The 17,640-nt window shown below is 48.7% G+C and overlaps 41 non-coding genes across 41 annotated transcripts; 18 read left to right on the top strand and 23 right to left on the bottom strand.

The window, feature by feature from the left end:
• The first annotated feature begins 77 nt into the window (after nt 1–77).
• trnai-aau (transfer RNA isoleucine (anticodon AAU)) lies at nt 78–151 on the top strand. Its single transcript has one exon. It is a non-coding gene; the product is annotated as a tRNA-Ile (tRNA).
• Nucleotides 152–574: 423 nt separating this feature from the next.
• On the bottom strand, nt 575–647 carry trnaa-agc (transfer RNA alanine (anticodon AGC)). The gene has a single exon. It is a non-coding gene; the product is annotated as a tRNA-Ala (tRNA).
• Nucleotides 648–780: 133 nt separating this feature from the next.
• trnaa-agc (transfer RNA alanine (anticodon AGC)) lies at nt 781–853 on the bottom strand. The gene has a single exon. It is a non-coding gene; the product is annotated as a tRNA-Ala (tRNA).
• A 135-nt stretch (nt 854–988) lies between these two features.
• trnai-aau (transfer RNA isoleucine (anticodon AAU)) lies at nt 989–1,062 on the top strand. The gene has a single exon. It is a non-coding gene; the product is annotated as a tRNA-Ile (tRNA).
• Nucleotides 1,063–1,485: 423 nt separating this feature from the next.
• trnaa-agc (transfer RNA alanine (anticodon AGC)) lies at nt 1,486–1,558 on the bottom strand. The gene has a single exon. It is a non-coding gene; the product is annotated as a tRNA-Ala (tRNA).
• A 133-nt stretch (nt 1,559–1,691) lies between these two features.
• On the bottom strand, nt 1,692–1,764 carry trnaa-agc (transfer RNA alanine (anticodon AGC)). The gene has a single exon. It is a non-coding gene; the product is annotated as a tRNA-Ala (tRNA).
• A 337-nt stretch (nt 1,765–2,101) lies between these two features.
• Nucleotides 2,102–2,174, bottom strand: trnaa-agc (transfer RNA alanine (anticodon AGC)). Its single transcript has one exon. It is a non-coding gene; the product is annotated as a tRNA-Ala (tRNA).
• Nucleotides 2,175–2,309: 135 nt separating this feature from the next.
• On the top strand, nt 2,310–2,383 carry trnai-aau (transfer RNA isoleucine (anticodon AAU)). Its single transcript has one exon. It is a non-coding gene; the product is annotated as a tRNA-Ile (tRNA).
• Nucleotides 2,384–2,806: 423 nt separating this feature from the next.
• On the bottom strand, nt 2,807–2,879 carry trnaa-agc (transfer RNA alanine (anticodon AGC)). The gene has a single exon. It is a non-coding gene; the product is annotated as a tRNA-Ala (tRNA).
• A 133-nt stretch (nt 2,880–3,012) lies between these two features.
• trnaa-agc (transfer RNA alanine (anticodon AGC)) lies at nt 3,013–3,085 on the bottom strand. The gene has a single exon. It is a non-coding gene; the product is annotated as a tRNA-Ala (tRNA).
• Nucleotides 3,086–3,219: 134 nt separating this feature from the next.
• trnai-aau (transfer RNA isoleucine (anticodon AAU)) lies at nt 3,220–3,293 on the top strand. The gene has a single exon. It is a non-coding gene; the product is annotated as a tRNA-Ile (tRNA).
• A 423-nt stretch (nt 3,294–3,716) lies between these two features.
• Nucleotides 3,717–3,789, bottom strand: trnaa-agc (transfer RNA alanine (anticodon AGC)). The gene has a single exon. It is a non-coding gene; the product is annotated as a tRNA-Ala (tRNA).
• Nucleotides 3,790–3,922: 133 nt separating this feature from the next.
• trnaa-agc (transfer RNA alanine (anticodon AGC)) lies at nt 3,923–3,995 on the bottom strand. Its single transcript has one exon. It is a non-coding gene; the product is annotated as a tRNA-Ala (tRNA).
• A 134-nt stretch (nt 3,996–4,129) lies between these two features.
• On the top strand, nt 4,130–4,203 carry trnai-aau (transfer RNA isoleucine (anticodon AAU)). The gene has a single exon. It is a non-coding gene; the product is annotated as a tRNA-Ile (tRNA).
• A 629-nt stretch (nt 4,204–4,832) lies between these two features.
• trnaa-agc (transfer RNA alanine (anticodon AGC)) lies at nt 4,833–4,905 on the bottom strand. Its single transcript has one exon. It is a non-coding gene; the product is annotated as a tRNA-Ala (tRNA).
• A 135-nt stretch (nt 4,906–5,040) lies between these two features.
• trnai-aau (transfer RNA isoleucine (anticodon AAU)) lies at nt 5,041–5,114 on the top strand. Its single transcript has one exon. It is a non-coding gene; the product is annotated as a tRNA-Ile (tRNA).
• Nucleotides 5,115–5,537: 423 nt separating this feature from the next.
• Nucleotides 5,538–5,610, bottom strand: trnaa-agc (transfer RNA alanine (anticodon AGC)). Its single transcript has one exon. It is a non-coding gene; the product is annotated as a tRNA-Ala (tRNA).
• A 133-nt stretch (nt 5,611–5,743) lies between these two features.
• trnaa-agc (transfer RNA alanine (anticodon AGC)) lies at nt 5,744–5,816 on the bottom strand. The gene has a single exon. It is a non-coding gene; the product is annotated as a tRNA-Ala (tRNA).
• Nucleotides 5,817–5,950: 134 nt separating this feature from the next.
• trnai-aau (transfer RNA isoleucine (anticodon AAU)) lies at nt 5,951–6,024 on the top strand. The gene has a single exon. It is a non-coding gene; the product is annotated as a tRNA-Ile (tRNA).
• A 629-nt stretch (nt 6,025–6,653) lies between these two features.
• Nucleotides 6,654–6,726, bottom strand: trnaa-agc (transfer RNA alanine (anticodon AGC)). The gene has a single exon. It is a non-coding gene; the product is annotated as a tRNA-Ala (tRNA).
• A 134-nt stretch (nt 6,727–6,860) lies between these two features.
• trnai-aau (transfer RNA isoleucine (anticodon AAU)) lies at nt 6,861–6,934 on the top strand. The gene has a single exon. It is a non-coding gene; the product is annotated as a tRNA-Ile (tRNA).
• A 628-nt stretch (nt 6,935–7,562) lies between these two features.
• trnaa-agc (transfer RNA alanine (anticodon AGC)) lies at nt 7,563–7,635 on the bottom strand. Its single transcript has one exon. It is a non-coding gene; the product is annotated as a tRNA-Ala (tRNA).
• A 135-nt stretch (nt 7,636–7,770) lies between these two features.
• On the top strand, nt 7,771–7,844 carry trnai-aau (transfer RNA isoleucine (anticodon AAU)). Its single transcript has one exon. It is a non-coding gene; the product is annotated as a tRNA-Ile (tRNA).
• A 423-nt stretch (nt 7,845–8,267) lies between these two features.
• On the bottom strand, nt 8,268–8,340 carry trnaa-agc (transfer RNA alanine (anticodon AGC)). The gene has a single exon. It is a non-coding gene; the product is annotated as a tRNA-Ala (tRNA).
• A 133-nt stretch (nt 8,341–8,473) lies between these two features.
• Nucleotides 8,474–8,546, bottom strand: trnaa-agc (transfer RNA alanine (anticodon AGC)). Its single transcript has one exon. It is a non-coding gene; the product is annotated as a tRNA-Ala (tRNA).
• A 134-nt stretch (nt 8,547–8,680) lies between these two features.
• Nucleotides 8,681–8,754, top strand: trnai-aau (transfer RNA isoleucine (anticodon AAU)). Its single transcript has one exon. It is a non-coding gene; the product is annotated as a tRNA-Ile (tRNA).
• An 836-nt stretch (nt 8,755–9,590) lies between these two features.
• Nucleotides 9,591–9,664, top strand: trnai-aau (transfer RNA isoleucine (anticodon AAU)). Its single transcript has one exon. It is a non-coding gene; the product is annotated as a tRNA-Ile (tRNA).
• Nucleotides 9,665–10,293: 629 nt separating this feature from the next.
• On the bottom strand, nt 10,294–10,366 carry trnaa-agc (transfer RNA alanine (anticodon AGC)). Its single transcript has one exon. It is a non-coding gene; the product is annotated as a tRNA-Ala (tRNA).
• A 134-nt stretch (nt 10,367–10,500) lies between these two features.
• On the top strand, nt 10,501–10,574 carry trnai-aau (transfer RNA isoleucine (anticodon AAU)). Its single transcript has one exon. It is a non-coding gene; the product is annotated as a tRNA-Ile (tRNA).
• Nucleotides 10,575–10,997: 423 nt separating this feature from the next.
• trnaa-agc (transfer RNA alanine (anticodon AGC)) lies at nt 10,998–11,070 on the bottom strand. The gene has a single exon. It is a non-coding gene; the product is annotated as a tRNA-Ala (tRNA).
• A 133-nt stretch (nt 11,071–11,203) lies between these two features.
• trnaa-agc (transfer RNA alanine (anticodon AGC)) lies at nt 11,204–11,276 on the bottom strand. The gene has a single exon. It is a non-coding gene; the product is annotated as a tRNA-Ala (tRNA).
• Nucleotides 11,277–11,410: 134 nt separating this feature from the next.
• On the top strand, nt 11,411–11,484 carry trnai-aau (transfer RNA isoleucine (anticodon AAU)). Its single transcript has one exon. It is a non-coding gene; the product is annotated as a tRNA-Ile (tRNA).
• Nucleotides 11,485–11,907: 423 nt separating this feature from the next.
• On the bottom strand, nt 11,908–11,980 carry trnaa-agc (transfer RNA alanine (anticodon AGC)). Its single transcript has one exon. It is a non-coding gene; the product is annotated as a tRNA-Ala (tRNA).
• Nucleotides 11,981–12,113: 133 nt separating this feature from the next.
• Nucleotides 12,114–12,186, bottom strand: trnaa-agc (transfer RNA alanine (anticodon AGC)). Its single transcript has one exon. It is a non-coding gene; the product is annotated as a tRNA-Ala (tRNA).
• Nucleotides 12,187–12,320: 134 nt separating this feature from the next.
• On the top strand, nt 12,321–12,394 carry trnai-aau (transfer RNA isoleucine (anticodon AAU)). The gene has a single exon. It is a non-coding gene; the product is annotated as a tRNA-Ile (tRNA).
• An 837-nt stretch (nt 12,395–13,231) lies between these two features.
• trnai-aau (transfer RNA isoleucine (anticodon AAU)) lies at nt 13,232–13,305 on the top strand. Its single transcript has one exon. It is a non-coding gene; the product is annotated as a tRNA-Ile (tRNA).
• An 836-nt stretch (nt 13,306–14,141) lies between these two features.
• Nucleotides 14,142–14,215, top strand: trnai-aau (transfer RNA isoleucine (anticodon AAU)). The gene has a single exon. It is a non-coding gene; the product is annotated as a tRNA-Ile (tRNA).
• Nucleotides 14,216–15,050: 835 nt separating this feature from the next.
• On the top strand, nt 15,051–15,124 carry trnai-aau (transfer RNA isoleucine (anticodon AAU)). Its single transcript has one exon. It is a non-coding gene; the product is annotated as a tRNA-Ile (tRNA).
• A 422-nt stretch (nt 15,125–15,546) lies between these two features.
• Nucleotides 15,547–15,619, bottom strand: trnaa-agc (transfer RNA alanine (anticodon AGC)). Its single transcript has one exon. It is a non-coding gene; the product is annotated as a tRNA-Ala (tRNA).
• A 133-nt stretch (nt 15,620–15,752) lies between these two features.
• trnaa-agc (transfer RNA alanine (anticodon AGC)) lies at nt 15,753–15,825 on the bottom strand. The gene has a single exon. It is a non-coding gene; the product is annotated as a tRNA-Ala (tRNA).
• A 135-nt stretch (nt 15,826–15,960) lies between these two features.
• Nucleotides 15,961–16,034, top strand: trnai-aau (transfer RNA isoleucine (anticodon AAU)). Its single transcript has one exon. It is a non-coding gene; the product is annotated as a tRNA-Ile (tRNA).
• The last annotated feature ends 1,606 nt before the right edge of the window (nt 16,035–17,640 follow it).

Raw genomic sequence — 17,640 nt, 5'->3', positions numbered from 1 at the left:
AGAATGACTCTATTCATGGTGTATGAGTCAAGGCGCTCCTTTTCCTAGAGGCACGTGCAAGACTAGACTAATGTGGGGGCCGGTTAGCTCAGTTGGTTAGAGCGTGGTGCTAATAACGCCAAGGTCGCGGGTTCGATCCCCGTACTGGCCAATGCTACATTGCCATTTTTTGGCAGGACTAAAAGGAAAAACAGACACTCGTACCATCAGAGAATCAAACTCAATTCTGAACATGACAGGAAGGGAATCAAAGCTCTCCTGAGCACAGATGGAATCACACTACTCACAGAGATGGACAAAATCCCTGAAAGGTGTGCCGAACGCTTCAGTGCAGTCCTAGATCAGCCCTCCAGTATGAATGAGGAGGCAATTGTGAGGCTGCCTCAATTTGAAGTCGACCTGCCCCTTGCTGCACCACCTACCCTAGAGTAAAAAGCCATCAGGCAAATCTCCAGGTGACCGAGCCTCGGCTAGGGAAAAAGGTATCAAGGCTCTTCCAGTCCATTTGGACATTGGAAAATGTCCTCATCTCATCTGAGCACAGCACAAGACTTCAAAAAACGTAAGAAGCCATTGGAGAATGCGGGCATCGATCCCGCTACCTCTCGCATGCTAAGCGAGCACTCTACCATTTGAGCTAATTCCCCACCGACAGGGGAAAACACAGCTATGTGGGAATCACACCAGGATGAAAAATACCCTGGTGTTCAATCTGTATGCAGTGTGTCTTCATCTCACCTGAGAACAGCACGAGACTTCAACAAACTAAATAGACTGCACTGGAGAATGCGGGCATCGATCCCGCTACCTCTCGCATGCTAAGCGAGCGCTCTACCATTTGAGCTAATTCCCCACCCACAGAAAAAAACGCAGCTATTTGGGAATCACACCAGGATGAGAAAGCCCCCTCCAGAATGACTCTATTCATGGTGTAAGAGTCAAGGCGCTCCTTTTCCTAGAGGCACGTGCAACACTACACTAATGTGGGGGCCGGTTAGCTCAGTTGTTTAGAGTGTGGTGCTAATAACGCCAAGGTCGCAGGTTTGATCCCCGTACAGGCCAATGCTACAACGCCATTTTTTGGCAGGACTAAAAGGAAAAACAGACACTCGTACCATCAGAGAATCAAACTCAATTCTGAACATGACAGGAAGGGAATCAAAGCTCTCCTGAGCACAGATGGAATCACACTACTCACAGAGATGGACAAAATCCCTGAAAGGTGTGCCGAACGCTTCAGTGCAGTCCTAGATCAGACCTCCAGTATGAATGAGGAGGCAATTGTGAGGCTGCCTCAATTTGAAGTCGACCTGCCCCTTGCTGCACCACCTACCCTAGAGTGAAAAGCCATCAGGCAAATCTCCAGGTGACCGAGCCTCGGCTAGGGAAAAAGGTATCAAGGCTCTTCCAGTCCATTTGGACATTGGAAAATGTCCTCATCTCATCTGAGCACAGCACAAGACTTCAAAAAACGTAAGAAGCCATTGGAGAATGCGGGCATCGATCCCGCTACCTCTCGCATGCTAAGCGAGCACTCTACCATTTGAGCTAATTCCCCACCAACAGGGGAAAACACAGCTATGTGGGAATCACACCAGGATGAAAAATACCCTGGTGTTCAATCTGTATGCAGTGTGTCTTCATCTCACCTGAGAACAGCACGAGACTTCAACAAACTAAATAGACTGCACTGGAGAATGCGGGCATCGATCCCGCTACCTCTCGCATGCTAAGCGAGCGCTCTACCATTTGAGCTAATTCCCCACCCACAGAAAAAATGCAGCTATGTGGGAATCAAACCAGGATGAAAAATACCCTGGTGTTCAATCTGTATGCAGTGTGTCTTCATCTCACCTGAGAACAGCACGAGACTTCAACAAACTAAATAGACTGCACTGGAGAATGCGGGCATCGTTCCCGCTACCTCTCGCATGCTAAGCGAGCGCTCTACCATTTGAGCTAATTCCCCACCCACAGAAAAAATGCAGCTATGTGGGAATCAAACCAGGATGAAAAATACCCTGGTGTTCAATCTGTATGCAGTGTGTCTTCATATCACCTGAGAACAGCACGAGACTTCAACAAACTAAATAGACTGCACTGGAGAATGCGGGCATCGATCCCGCTACCTCTCGCATGCTAAGCGAGCGCTCTACCATTTGAGCTAATTCCCCACCCACAGAAAAAAACGCAGCTATTTGGGAATCACACCAGGATGAGAAAGCCCCCTCCAGAATGACTCTATTCATGGTGTAAGAGTCAAGGCGCTCCTTTCCCTAGAGGCACGTGCAAAACTCGACTAATGTGGGGGCCGGTTAGCTCAGTTGGTTAGAGCGTGGTGCTAATAACGCCAAGGTCGCGGGTTCGATCCCCGTACTGGCCAATGCTACATTGCCATTTTTTGGCAGGACTAAAAGGAAAAACAGACACTCGTACCATCAGAGAATCAAACTCAATTCTGAACATGACAGGAAGGGAATCAAAGCTCTCCTGAGCACAGATGGAATCACACTACTCACAGAGATGGACAAAATCCCTGAAAGGTGTGCCGAACGCTTCAGTGCAGTCCTAGATCAGCCCTCCAATATGAATGAGGAGGCAATTGTGAGGCTGCCTCAATTTGAAGTCGACCTGCCCCTTGCTGCACCACCTACCCTAGAGTAAAAAGCCATCAGGCAAATCTCCAGGTGACCGAGCCTCGGCTAGGGAAAAAGGTATCAAGGCTCTTCCAGTCCATTTGGACATTGGAAAATGTCCTCATCTCATCTGAGCACAGCACAAGACTTCAAAAAACTTAAGAAGCCATTGGAGAATGCGGGCATCGATCCCGCTACCTCTCGCATGCTAAGCGAGCACTCTACCATTTGAGCTAATTCCCCACCTACAGGGGAAAACGCAGCTATGTGGGAATCACACCAGGATGAAAAATACCCTGGTGTTCAATCTGTATGCAGTGTGTCTTCATCTCACCTGAGAACAGCACGAGACTTCAACAAACTAAATAGACTGCACTGGAGAATGCGGGCATCGATCCCGCTACCTCTCGCATGCTAAGCGAGCGCTCTACCATTTGAGCTAATTCCCCACCCACAGAAAAAACGCAGCTATTTGGGAATCACACCAGGATGAGAAAGCCCCCTCCAGAATGACTCTATTCATGGTGTAAGAGTCAAGGCGCTCCTTTTCCTAGAGGCACGTGCAAAACTCGACTAATGTGGGGGCCGGTTAGCTCAGTTGGTTAGAGCGTGGTGCTAATAACGCCAAGGTCGCGGGTTCGATCCCCGTACTGGCCAATGCTACATTGCCATTTTTTGGCAGGACTAAAAGGAAAAACAGACACTCGTACCATCAGAGAATCAAACTCAATTCTGAACATGACAGGAAGGGAATCAAAGCTCTCCTGAGCACAGATGGAATCACACTACTCACAGAGATGGACAAAATCCCTGAAAGGTGTGCCGAACGCTTCAGTGCAGTCCTAGATCAGCCCTCCAATATGAATGAGGAGGCAATTGTGAGGCTGCCTCAATTTGAAGTCGACCTGCCCCTTGCTGCACCACCTACCCTAGAGTAAAAAGCCATCAGGCAAATCTCCAGGTGACCGAGCCTCGGCTAGGGAAAAAGGTATCAAGGCTCTTCCAGTCCATTTGGACATTGGAAAATGTCCTCATCTCATCTGAGCACAGCACAAGACTTCAAAAAACGTAAGAAGCCATTGGAGAATGCGGGCATCGATCCCGCTACCTCTCGCATGCTAAGCGAGCACTCTACCATTTGAGCTAATTCCCCACCTACAGGGGAAAACGCAGCTATGTGGGAATCACACCAGGATGAAAAATACCCTGGTGTTCAATCTGTATGCAGTGTGTCTTCATCTCACCTGAGAACAGCACGAGACTTCAACAAACTAAATAGACTGCACTGGAGAATGCGGGCATCGATCCCGCTACCTCTCGCATGCTAAGCGAGCGCTCTACCATTTGAGCTAATTCCCCACCCACAGAAAAAACCCAGCTATTTGGGAATCACACCAGGATGAGAAAGCCCCCTCCAGAATGACTCTATTCATGGTGTAAGAGTCAAGGCGCTCCTTTTCCTAGAGGCACGTGCAAAACTCGACTAATGTGGGGGCCGGTTAGCTCAGTTGGTTAGAGCGTGGTGCTAATAACGCCAAGGTCGCGGGTTCGATCCCCGTACTGGCCAATGCTATATTGCCATTTTTTGGCAGGACTAAAAGGAAAAACAGACACTCGTACCATCAGAGAATCAAACTCAATTCTGAACATGACAGGAAGGGAATCAAAGCTCTCCTGAGCACAGATGGAATCACACTACTCACAGAGATGGACAAAATCCCTGAAAGGTGTGCCGAACGCTTCAGTGCAGTCCTAGATCAGCCCTCCAGTATGAATGAGGAGGCAATTGTGAGGCTGCCTCAATTTGAAGTCGACCTGCCCCTTGCTGCACCACCTACCCTAGAGTAAAAAGCCATCAGGCAAATCTCCAGGTGACCGAGCCTCGGCTAGGGAAAAAGGTATCAAGGCTCTTCCAGTCCATTTGGACATTGGAAAATGTGCTCATCTCATCTGAGCACAGCACAAGACTTCAAAAAACGTAAGAAGCCATTGGAGAATGCGGGCATCGATCCCGCTACCTCTCGCATGCTAAGCGAGCGCTTTATCATTTGAGCTACTTCCCCACCAACAGGGGATAACGCAGCTATGTGGGAATCACACCAGGATGAAAAATACCCTGGTGTTCAATCTGTATGCAGTGTGTCTTCATATCACCTGAGAACAGCACGAGACTTCAACAAACTAAATAGACTGCACTGGAGAATGCGGGCATCGATCCCGCTACCTCTCGCATGCTAAGCGAGCGCTCTACCATTTGAGCTAATTCCCCACCCACAGAAAAAAACGCAGCTATTTGGGAATCACACCAGGATGAGAAAGCCCCCTCCAGAATGACTCTATTCATGGTGTAAGAGTCAAGGCGCTCCTTTCCCTAGAGGCACGTGCAAAACTCGACTAATGTGGGGGCCGGTTAGCTCAGTTGGTTAGAGCGTGGTGCTAATAACGCCAAGGTCGCGGGTTCGATCCCCGTACTGGCCAATGCTACATTGCCATTTTTTGGCAGGACTAAAAGGAAAAACAGACACTCGTACCATCAGAGAATCAAACTCAATTCTGAACATGACAGGAAGGGAATCAAAGCTCTCCTGAGCACAGATGGAATCACACTACTCACAGAGATGGACAAAATCCCTGAAAGGTGTGCCGAACGCTTCAATGCAGTCCTAGATCAGCCCTCCAATATGAATGAGGAGGCAATTGTGAGGCTGCCTCAATTTGAAGTCGACCTGCCCCTTGCTGCACCACCTACCCTAGAGTAAAAAGCCATCAGGCAAATCTCCAGGTGACCGAGCCTCGGCTAGGGAAAAAGGTATCAAGGCTCTTCCAGTCCATTTGGACATTGGAAAATGTCCTCATCTCATCTGAGCACAGCACAAGACTTCAAAAAACGTAAGAAGCCATTGGAGAATGCGGGCATCGATCCCGCTACCTCTCGCATGCTAAGCGAGCACTCTACCATTTGAGCTAATTCCCCACCTACAGGGGAAAACGCAGCTATGTGGGAATCACACCAGGATGAAAAATACCCTGGTGTTCAATCTGTATGCAGTGTGTCTTCATCTCACCTGAGAACAGCACGAGACTTCAACAAACTAAATAGACTGCACTGGAGAATGCGGGCATCGATCCCGCTACCTCTCGCATGCTAAGCGAGCGCTCTACCATTTGAGCTAATTCCCCACCCACAGAAAAAACGCAGCTATTTGGGAATCACACTAGGATGAGAAAGCCCCCTCCAGAATGACTCTATTCATGGTGTAAGAGTCAAGGCGCTCCTTTTCCTAGAGGCACGTGCAAAACTCGACTAATGTGGGGGCCGGTTAGCTCAGTTGGTTAGAGCGTGGTGCTAATAACGCCAAGGTCGCGGGTTTGATCCCCGTACTGGCCAATGCTACATTGCCATTTTTTGGCAGGACTAAAAGGAAAAACAGACACTCGTACCATCAGAGAATCAAACTCAATTCTGAACATGACAGGAAGGGAATCAAAGCTCTCCTGAGCACAGATGGAATCACACTACTCACAGAGATGGACAAAATCCCTGAAAGGTGTGCCGAACGCTTCAGTGCAGTCCTAGATCAGCCCTCCAATATGAATGAGGAGGCAATTGTGAGGCTGCCTCAATTTGAAGTCGACCTGCCCCTTGCTGCACCACCTACCCTAGAGTAAAAAGCCATCAGGCAAATCTCCAGGTGACCGAGCCTCGGCTAGGGAAAAAGGTATCAAGGCTCTTCCAGTCCATTTGGACATTGGAAAATGTCCTCATCTCATCTGAGCACAGCACAAGACTTCAAAAAACGTAAGAAGCCATTGGAGAATGCGGGCATCGATCCCGCTACCTCTCACATGCTAAGCGAGCACTCTACCATTTGAGCTAATTCCCCACCTACAAGGGAAAACGCAGCTATGTGGGAATCACACCAGGATGAAAAATACCCTGGTGTTCAATCTGTATGCAGTGTGTCTTCATCTCACCTGAGAACAGCACGAGACTTCAACAAACTAAATAGACTGCACTGGAGAATGCGGGCATCGATCCCGCTACCTCTCGCATGCTAAGCGAGCGCTCTACCATTTGAGCTAATTCCCCACCCACAGAAAAAACGCAGCTATTTGGGAATCACACCAGGATGAGAAAGCCCCCTCCAGAATGACTCTATTCATGGTGTAAGAGTCAAGGCGCTCCTTTTCCTAGAGGCACGTGCAAAACTCGACTAATGTGGGGGCCGGTTAGCTCAGTTGGTTAGAGCGTGGTGCTAATAACGCCAAGGTCGCGGGTTCGATCCCCGTACTGGCCAATGCTACATTGCCATTTTTTGGCAGGACTAAAAGGAAAAACAGACACTCGTACCATCAGAGAATCAAACTCAATTCTGAACATGACAGGAAGGGAATCAAAGCTCTCCTGAGCACAGATGGAATCACACTACTCACAGAGATGGACAAAATCCCTGAAAGGTGTGCCGAACGCTTCATGCAGTCCTAGATCAGCCCTCCAATATGAATGAGGAGGCAATTGTGAGGCTGCCTCAATTTGAAGTCGACCTGCCCCTTGCTGCACCACCTACCCTAGAGTAAAAAGCCATCAGGCAAATCTCCAGGTGACCGAGCCTCGGCTAGGGAAAAAGGTATCAAGGCTCTTCCAGTCCATTTGGACATTGGAAAATGTCCTCATCTCATCTGAGCACAGCACAAGACTTCAAAAAACGTAAGAAACCATTGGAGAATGCGGGCATCGATCCCGCTATCTCTCGCATACTAAGCGAAAGCTCTACCATTTGAGCTAATTCCCCACCGACAAGGGAAAACGCAGCTATGTGGGAATCACACCAGGATGAAAAATACCCTGGTGTTCAATCTGTATGCAGTGTGTCTTCATCTCACCTGAGAACAGCACGAGACTTCAACAAACTAAATAGACTGCACTGGAGAATGCGGGCATCGATCCCGCTACCTCTCGCATGCTAAGCGAGCGCTCTACCATTTGAGCTAATTCCCCACCCACAGAAAAAAACGCAGCTATTTGGGAATCACACCAGGATGAGAAAGCCCCCTCCAGAATGACTCTATTCATGGTGTAAGAGTCAAGGCGCTCCTTTTCCTAGAGGCACGTGCAAAACTCGACTAATGTGGGGGCCGGTTAGCTCAGTTGGTTAGAGCGTGGTGCTAATAACGCCAAGGTCGCGGGTTCGATCCCCGTACTGGCCAATGCTACAACGCCATTTTTTGGCAGGACTAAAAGGAAAAACAGACACTCGTACCATCAGAGAATCAAACTCAATTCTGAACATGACAGGAAGGGAATCAAAGCTCTCCTGAGCACAGATGGAATCACACTACTCACAGAGATGGACAAAATCCCTGAAAGGTGTGCCGAACGCTTCAGTGCAGTCCTAGATCAGCCCTCCAGTATGAATGAGGAGGCAATTGTGAGGCTGCCTCAATTTGAAGTCGACCTGCCCCTTGCTGCACCACCTACCCTAGAGTAAAAAGCCATCAGGCAAATCTCCAGGTGACCGAGCCTCGGCTAGGGAAAAAGGTATCAAGGCTCTTCCAGTCCATTTGGACATTGGAAAATGTCCTCATCTCATCTGAGCACAGCACAAGACTTCAAAAAACGTAAGAAGCCATTGGAGAATGCGGGCATCGATCCCGCTACCTCTCGCATGCTAAGCGAGCACTCTACCATTTGAGCTAATTCCCCACCTACAGGGGAAAACGCAGCTATGTGGGAATCACACCAGGATGAAAAATACCCTAGTGTTCAATCTGTATGCAGTGTGTCTTCATCTCACCTGAGAACAGCACGAGACTTCAACAAACTAAATAGACTGCACTGGAGAATGCGGGCATCGATCCCGCTACCTCTCGCATGCTAAGCGAGCGCTCTACCATTTGAGCTAATTCCCCACCCACAGAAAAAACGCAGCTATTTGGGAATCACACCAGGATGAGAAAGCCCCCTCCAGAATGACTCTATTCATGGTGTAAGAGTCAAGGCGCTCCTTTTCCTAGAGGCACGTGCAAAACTCGACTAATGTGGGGGCCGGTTAGCTCAGTTGGTTAGAGCGTGGTGCTAATAACGCCAAGGTCGCGGGTTCGATCCCCGTACTGGCCAATGCTACATTGCCATTTTTTGGCAGGACTGAAAGGAAAAACAGACACTCGTACCATCAGAGAATCAAACTCAATTCTGAACATGACAGGAAGGGAATCAAAGCTCTCCTGAGCACAGATGGAATCACACTACTGACAGAGATGGGCAAAATCCCTGAAAGGTGTGCCGAACGCTTCAGTGCAGTCCTAGATCAGCCCTCCAGTATGAATGAGGAGGCAATTGTGAGGCTGCCTCAATTTGAAGTCGACCTGCCCCTTGCTGCACCACCTACCCTAGAGTAAAAAGCCATCAGGCAAATCTCCAGGTGACCGAGCCTCGGCTAGGGAAAAAGGTATCAAGGCTCTTCCAGTCCATTTGGACATTGGAAAATGTCCTCATCTCATCTGAACACAGCACAAGACTTCAAAAAACGTAAGAAGCCATTGGAGAATGCGGGCATCGATTCCGCTACCTCCCGCATGCTAAGCCAGCACTCTACCATTTGAGCTAATTCCCCACCTACAGGGGAAAACACAGCTATGTGGTAATCACACCAGGATGGAAAATGCCCTGGTGTTTATTCCAAATGCAGTGTGTCTTCATCTCACCTGAGCACAGCACGAGACTTCAACAAACTAAATAGACTGCACTGGAGAATGCGGGCATCGATCCCGCTATCTCTCGCATGCTAAGCGAGCACTCTACCATTTGAGCTAATTCCCCACCCACAGAAAAAACGCAGCTATTTGGGAATCACACCAGGATGAGAAAGCCCCCTCCAGAATGACTCTATTCATGGTGTAAGAGTCAAGGCACTCCTTTTCCTAGAGGCACGTGCAAAACAAGACTAATGTGGGGGCCGGTTAGCTCAGTTGGTTAGAGCGTGGTGCTAATAACGCCAAGGTCGCGGGTTTGATCCCCGTACTGGCCAATGCTACATTGCCGTTTTTTGGCAGGACTAAAAGGAAAAACAGACACTCGTACCAACAGGGAATCAAACTCAATTCTGAACATGACAGGAAGGGAATCAAAGCTCTCCTGAGCACAGATGGAATCACACTACTCACAGAGATGGACAAAATCCCTGAAAGGTGTGCCGAACGCTTCAGTGCAGTCCTAGATCAGCCCTCCAATATGAATGAGGAGGCAATTGTGAGGCTGCCTCAATTTGAAGTCGACCTGCCCCTTGCTGCACCACCTACCCTAGAGTAAAAAGCCATCAGGCAAATCTCCAGGTGACCGAGCCTCGGCTAGGGAAAAAGGTATCAAGGCTCTTCCAGTCCATTTGGACATTGGAAAATGTCCTCATCTCATCTGAGCACAGCACAAGACTTCAAAAAACGTAAGAAGCCATTGGAGAATGCGGGCATCGATCCCGCTACCTCTCACATGCTAAGCGAGCACTCTACCATTTGAGCTAATTCCCCACCTACAGGGGAAAACGCAGCTATGTGGGAATCACACCAGGATGAAAAATACCCTGGTGTTCAATCTGTATGCAGTGTGTCTTCATCTCACCTGAGAACAGCACGAGACTTCAACAAACTAAATAGACTGCACTGGAGAATGCGGGCATCGATCCCGCTACCTCTCGCATGCTAAGCGAGCGCTCTACCATTTGAGCTAATTCCCCACCCACAGAAAAAACGCAGCTATTTGGGAATCACACCAGGATGAGAAAGCCCCCTCCAGAATGACTCTATTCATGGTGTAAGAGTCAAGGCGCTCCTTTTCCTAGAGGCACGTGCAAAACTCGACTAATGTGGGGGCCGGTTAGCTCAGTTGGTTAGAGCGTGGTGCTAATAACGCCAAGGTCGCGGGTTCGATCCCCGTACTGGCCAATGCTACATTGCCATTTTTTGGCAGGACTAAAAGGAAAAACAGACACTCGTACCATCAGAGAATCAAACTCAATTCTGAACATGACAGGAAGGGAATCAAAGCTCTCCTGAGCACAGATGGAATCACACTACTCACAGAGATGGACAAAATCCCTGAAAGGTGTGCCGAACGCTTCAGTGCAGTCCTAGATCAGCCCTCCAATATGAATGAGGAGGCAATTGTGAGGCTGCCTCAATTTGAAGTCGACCTGCCCCTTGCTGCACCACCTACCCTAGAGTAAAAAGCCATCAGGCAAATCTCCAGGTGACCGAGCCTCGGCTAGGGAAAAAGGTATCAAGGCTCTTCCAGTCCATTTGGACATTGGAAAATGTCCTCATCTCATCTGAGCACAGCACAAGACTTCAAAAAACGTAAGAAGCCATTGGAGAATGCGGGCATCGATCCCGCTACCTCTCGCATGCTAAGCGAGCACTCTACCATTTGAGCTAATTCCCCACCTACAGGGGAAAACGCAGCTATGTGGGAATCACACCAGGATGAAAAATACCCTGGTGTTCAATCTGTATGCAGTGTGTCTTCATCTCACCTGAGAACAGCACGAGACTTCAACAAACTAAATAGACTGCACTGGAGAATGCGGGCATCGATCCCGCTACCTCTCGCATGCTAAGCGAGCGCTCTACCATTTGAGCTAATTCCCCACCCACAGAAAAAACGCAGCTATTTGGGAATCACACCAGGATGAGAAAGCCCCCTCCAGAATGACTCTATTCATGGTGTAAGAGTCAAGGCGCTCCTTTTCCTAGAGGCACGTGCAAAACTCGACTAATGTGGGGGCCGGTTAGCTCAGTTGGTTAGAGCGTGGTGCTAATAACGCCAAGGTCGTGGGTTCGATCCCCGTACTGGCCAATGCTACATTGCCATTTTTTGGCAGGACTAAAAGGAAAAACAGACACTCGTACCATCAGAGAATCAAACTCAATTCTGAACATGACAGGAAGGGAATCAAAGCTCTCCTGAGCACAGATGGAATCACACTACTCACAGAGATGGACAAAATCCCTGAAAGGTGTGCCGAACGCTTCAGTGCAGTCCTAGATCAGCCCTCCAATATGAATGAGGAGGCAATTGTGAGGCTGCCTCAATTTGAAGTCGACCTGCCCCTTGCTGCACCACCTACCCTAGAGTAAAAAGCCATCAGGCAAATCTCCAGGTGACCGAGCCTCGGCTAGGGAAAAAGGTATCAAGGCTCTTCCAGTCCATTTGGACATTGGAAAATGTCCTCATCTCATCTGAGCACAGCACAAGACTTCAAAAAACGTAAGAAGCCATTGGAGAATGCGGGCATCGATCCCGCTACCTCTCGCATGCTAAGCGAGCACTCTACCATTTGAGCTAATTCCCCACCTACAGGGGAAAACGCAGCTATGTGGGAATCACACCAGGATGAAAAATACCCTGGTGTTCAATCTGTATGCAGTGTGTCTTCATCTCACCTGAGAACAGCACGAGACTTCAACAAACTAAATAGACTGCACTGGAGAATGCGGGCATCGATCCCGCTACCTCTCGCATGCTAAGCGAGCGCTCTACCATTTGAGCTAATTCCCCACCCACAGAAAAAACGCAGCTATTTGGGAATCACACTAGGATGAGAAAGCCCCCTCCAGAATGACTCTATTCATGGTGTAAGAGTCAAGGCGCTCCTTTTCCTAGAGGCACGTGCAAAACTCGACTAATGTGGGGGCCGGTTAGCTCAGTTGGTTAGAGCGTGGTGCTAATAACGCCAAGGTCGCGGGTTTGATCCCCGTACTGGCCAATGCTACATTGCCATTTTTTGGCAGGACTAAAAGGAAAAACAGACACTCGTACCATCAGAGAATCAAACTCAATTCTGAACATGACAGGAAGGGAATCAAAGCTCTCCTGAGCACAGATGGAATCACACTACTCACAGAGATGGACAAAATCCCTGAAAGGTGTGCCGAACGCTTCAGTGCAGTCCTAGATCAGCCCTCCAATATGAATGAGGAGGCAATTGTGAGGCTGCCTCAATTTGAAGTCGACCTGCCCCTTGCTGCACCACCTACCCTAGAGTAAAAAGCCATCAGGCAAATCTCCAGGTGACCGAGCCTCGGCTAGGGAAAAAGGTATCAAGGCTCTTCCAGTCCATTTGGACATTGGAAAATGTCCTCATCTCATCTGAGCACAGCACAAGACTTCAAAAAACGTAAGAAGCCATTGGAGAATGCGGGCATCGATCCCGCTACCTCTCACATGCTAAGCGAGCACTCTACCATTTGAGCTAATTCCCCACCTACAGGGGAAAACGCAGCTATGTGGGAATCACACCAGGATGAAAAATACCCTGGTGTTCAATCTGTATGCAGTGTGTCTTCATCTCACCTGAGAACAGCACGAGACTTCAACAAACTAAATAGACTGCACTGGAGAATGCGGGCACCGATCCCGCTACCTCTCGCATGCTAAGCGAGCGCTCTACCATTTGAGCTAATTCCCCACCCACAGAAAAAAACGCAGCTATTTGGGAATCACACCAGGATGAGAAAGCCCCCTCCAGAATGACTCTATTCATGGTGTAAGAGTCAAGGCGCTCCTTTTCCTAGAGGCACGTGCAAAACTCGACTAATGTGGGGGCCGGTTAGCTCAGTTGGTTAGAGCGTGGTGCTAATAACGCCAAGGTCGCGGGTTCGATCCCCGTACTGGCCAATGCTACAACGCCATTTTTTGGCAGGACTAAAAGGAAAAACAGACACTCGTACCATCAGAGAATCAAACTCAATTCTGAACATGACAGGAAGGGAATCAAAGCTCTCCTGAGCACAGATGGAATCACACTACTGACAGAGATGGGCAAAATCCCTGAAAGGTGTGCCGAACGCTTCAGTGCAGTCCTAGATCAGCCCTCCAGTATGAATGAGGAGGCAATTGTGAGGCTGCCTCAATTTGAAGTCGACCTGCCCCTTGCTGCACCACCTACCCTAGAGTAAAAAGCCATCAGGCAAATCTCCAGGTGACCGAGCCTCGGCTAGGGAAAAAGGTATCAAGGCTCTTCCAGTCCATTTGGACATTGGAAAATGTCCTCATCTCATCTGAACACAGCACAAGACTTCAAAAAACGTAAGAAGCCATTGGAGAATGCGGGCATCGATTCCGCTACCTCCCGCATGCTAAGCCAGCACTCTACCATTTGAGCTAATTCCCCACCTACAGGGGAAAACACAGCTATGTGGTAATCACACCAGGATGGAAAATGCCCTGGTGTTTATTCCAAATGCAGTGTGTCTTCATCTCACCTGAGCACAGCACGAGACTTCAACAAACTAAATAGACTGCACTGGAGAATGCAGGCATCGATCCCGCTATCTCTCGCATGCTAAGCGAGCACTCTACCATTTGAGCTAATTCCCCACCCACAGAAAAAACGCAGCTATTTGGGAATCACACCAGGATGAGAAAGCCCCCTCCAGAATGACTCTATTCATGGTGTAAGAGTCAAGGCACTCCTTTTCCTAGAGGCACGTGCAAAACAAGACTAATGTGGGGGCCGGTTAGCTCAGTTGGTTAGAGCGTGGTGCTAATAACGCCAAGGTCGCGGGTTTGATCCCCGTACTGGCCAATGCTACATTGCCGTTTTTTGGCAGGACTAAAAGGAAAAACAGACACTCGTACCAACAGGGAATCAAACTCAATTCTGAACATGACAGGAAGGGAATCAAAGCTCTCCTGAGCACAGATGGAATCACACTACTCACAGAGATGGACAAAATCCCTGAAAGGTGTGCCGAACGCTTCAGTGCAGTCCTAGATCAGCCCTCCAGTATGAATGAGGAGGCAATTGTGAGGCAGCCGCAAGTTGAAGTCGACCTGCCCCTTGCTGCACCACCTACCCTAGAGTAAAAAGCCATCAGGCAAATCTCCAGGTGACCGAGCCTCGGTTGGGAAAAAGGTATCGAGGCTCTTCCAGTCCATTTGGACATTGGAAAATGTCCTCATCTCATCTGAACACAGCACAAGACTTCAAAAAACGTAAGAAGCCATTGGAGAATGCGGGCATCGATCCCACTACCTCTCGCATGCTAAGCGAGCACTCTACCATTTGAGCTAATTCCCCACCTACAGGGGAAAACGCAGCTATGTGGGAATCACACCAGGATGAAAAATACCCTGGTGTTCAATCTGTATGCAGTGTGTCTTCATCTCATCTGAGCACAGCACGAGACTTCAACAAACTAAATAGACTGCACTGGAGAATGCGGGCATCGATCCCGCTACCTCTCGCATGCTAAGCAAGCGCTCTACCATTTGAGCTAATTCCCCAACCACAGAAAAAACGCAGCTATTTGGGAATCACACCAGGATGAGAAAGCCCCCTCCAGAATTACTCTATTCATGGTGTAAGAGTCAAGGCGCTCCTTTTCCTAGAGGCACGTGCAAAACTAGACTAATGTGGGGGCCGGTTAGCTCAGTTGGTTAGAGCGTGGTGCTAATAACGCCAAGGTCGCGGGTTCGATCCCCGTACTGGCCAATGCTACATTGCCATTTTTTGCAAGGACTAAAAGGAAAAACAGACACTCGTACCAACAGGGAATCAAACTCAATTCTGAACATGACAGGAAGGGAATCAAAGCTCTCCTGAGCACAGATGGAATCACACTACTCACAGAGATGGACAAAATCCCTGAAAGGTGTGCCGAACGCTTCAGTGCAGTCCTAGATCAGCCCTCCAGTATGAATGAGGAGGCAATTGTGAGGCTGCCTCAAGTTGAAGTCGACCTGCCCCTTGCTGCACCACCTACCCTAGAGTAAAAAGCCATCAGGCAAATCTCCAGGTGACCGAGCCTCGGTTGGGAAAAAGGTATCAAGGCTCTTCCAGTCCATTTGGACATTGGAAAATGTCCTCATCTCATCTGAACACAGCACAAGACTTCAAAAAACGTAAGAAGCCATTGGAGAATGCGGGCATCGATCCCGCTACCTCTCGCATGCTAAGCGAGCGCTCTACCATTTGAGCTAATTCCCCACCTCCAGGGGAAAACGCAGCTATGTGGGAATCACACCAGGATGAAAAATACCCTGGTGTTCAATCTGTATGCAGTGTGTCTTCATCTGACCTGAGCACAGCACGTGACTTCAACAAACTAAATAGACTGCACTGGAGAATGCGGGCATCGATCCCGCTATCTCTCGCATGCTAAGCGAGCGCTCTACCATTTGAGCTAATTCCCCACCCACATAAAAAAACGCAGCTATTTGGGAATCACACCAGGATGAGAAAGCCCCCTCCAGAATTACTCTATTCATGGTGTAAGAGTCAAGGCGCTCCTTTTCCTAGAGGCACGTGCAAGACTGGACTAATGTGGGGGCCGGTTAGCTCAGTTGGTTAGAGCGTGGTGCTAATAACGCCAAGGTCGCGGGTTCGATCCCCGTACTGGCCAATGCTACATTGCCATTTTTTGGCAGGACTGAAAGGAAAAACAGACACTCGTACCATCAGAGAATCAAACTCAATTCTGAACATGACAGGAAGGGAATCAAAGCTCTCCTGAGCACAGATGGAATCACACTACTCACAGAGATGGGCAAAATCCCTGAAAGGTGTGCCGAACGCTTCAGTGCAGTCCTAGATCAGCCCTCCAGTATGAATGAGGAGGCAATTGTGAGGCTGCCTCAATTTGAAGTCGACCTGCCCCTTGCTGCACCACCTACCCTAGAGTAAAAAGCCATCAGGCAAATCTCCAGGTGACCGAGCCTCGGCTAGGGAAAAAGGTATCGAGGCTCTTCCAGTCCATTTGCACATTGGAAAATGTCCTCATCTCACCTGAACACAGCACAAGACTTCAACAAACTAAATAGACTGCACTGGAGAATGCGGGCATCGATCCCGCTACCTCTCGCATGCTAAACAAGCGCTTACAAGTGCAACAAGCTGCAAGCTATGATCAGTATATAGTCCGAGAGTATCTAGTTCAGAGCGAATTTGAATTGGTTACTAGTAGGGATATGTACCGAGAGCCGGTATCTTTTGGTACCGGTTCCTAATTGGTCGGTACCAGAGTACCGCTAAAGATTCTGGACAAACGATACTTTTTTCGGTATTTTTTAAGAGTCTACCTCACCGTCGCGTAATTATGACACTGCCGCCGTCGACAGGTTATGACGCAGCGCCCCGTTGTTTTCTCTAGTAGTCAATATGTCGGCCGTAAGAGCTAAGCGCTCCAAGGTATGGGCTCACTTCATCAAACTCAATGAATCTTCGGCTCAATGCAATATTTGCAAGAAAGTAGTTGCGTCAAAGGGGGGTAACGCCAGCAACACCATGAAACACTTGCAGTCTACCCATAGCATAAAGCTGAAGGAGTGCGGCCTGTTAAACAACGCATCTAAAGTTAGCAACCCGGCAGACGCTAACAACACCGTGCCCTCCTCCGTGCAGGCAGACTCCGACAGTGCTTCTTCATCAAGTCACGGTGAGTGTATGAATAATTAAAGGGGAAGTGAAATACTAGACTAAAGGTCCTTACACACCGGACGCGTATTTTTCCCGCGAATAATTCGCACGAAAAAATATTTTTTTTAGAACTGCAGGTTTCCTATGAGTCCTTACACACCGGACGCGAATATTTCGCCGACGGGTTTTTTTTGCATCCAGGAGCGAAACTTCTGAAGTTTCGCGCTGCGAATAAACGCATCAACCAATCACATTGCGTGGAACGACGTTACGACAATGTACACTACGCACAGTACAGCAAAGAGTGCCACAAGTGATTCCAGATTAGTTTACAAAACCATATAAAAATAGAAAATGGCGGACCAGTTAATTGTTTGTGTGTCTCAAAACCCCGTGTTATATGATAAGGAACATCAACAGTACAAAGATAATGACATTAAGGACAACATGTGGAGCAGCATCGCCGAACAACTCGGCTATCAGGATTGTAAGCTTATGTAGTTTACTTTTGGAAGTAGAGGATAATACAGGATGTACCCAAAATCTCCTCTTTTTCTGTCGAGTGAGGCGGTAGAGGACCACATCGTCATCAC

This window comes from Conger conger, chromosome 12 (assembly GCF_963514075.1).
Source record: "Conger conger chromosome 12, fConCon1.1, whole genome shotgun sequence".
Lineage (NCBI taxonomy): Eukaryota > Metazoa > Chordata > Actinopteri > Anguilliformes > Congridae > Conger > Conger conger.
The sequence above is the reverse complement of the archived record's forward strand: the minus strand, read 5'-3'. Positions and strand labels throughout refer to the sequence as shown.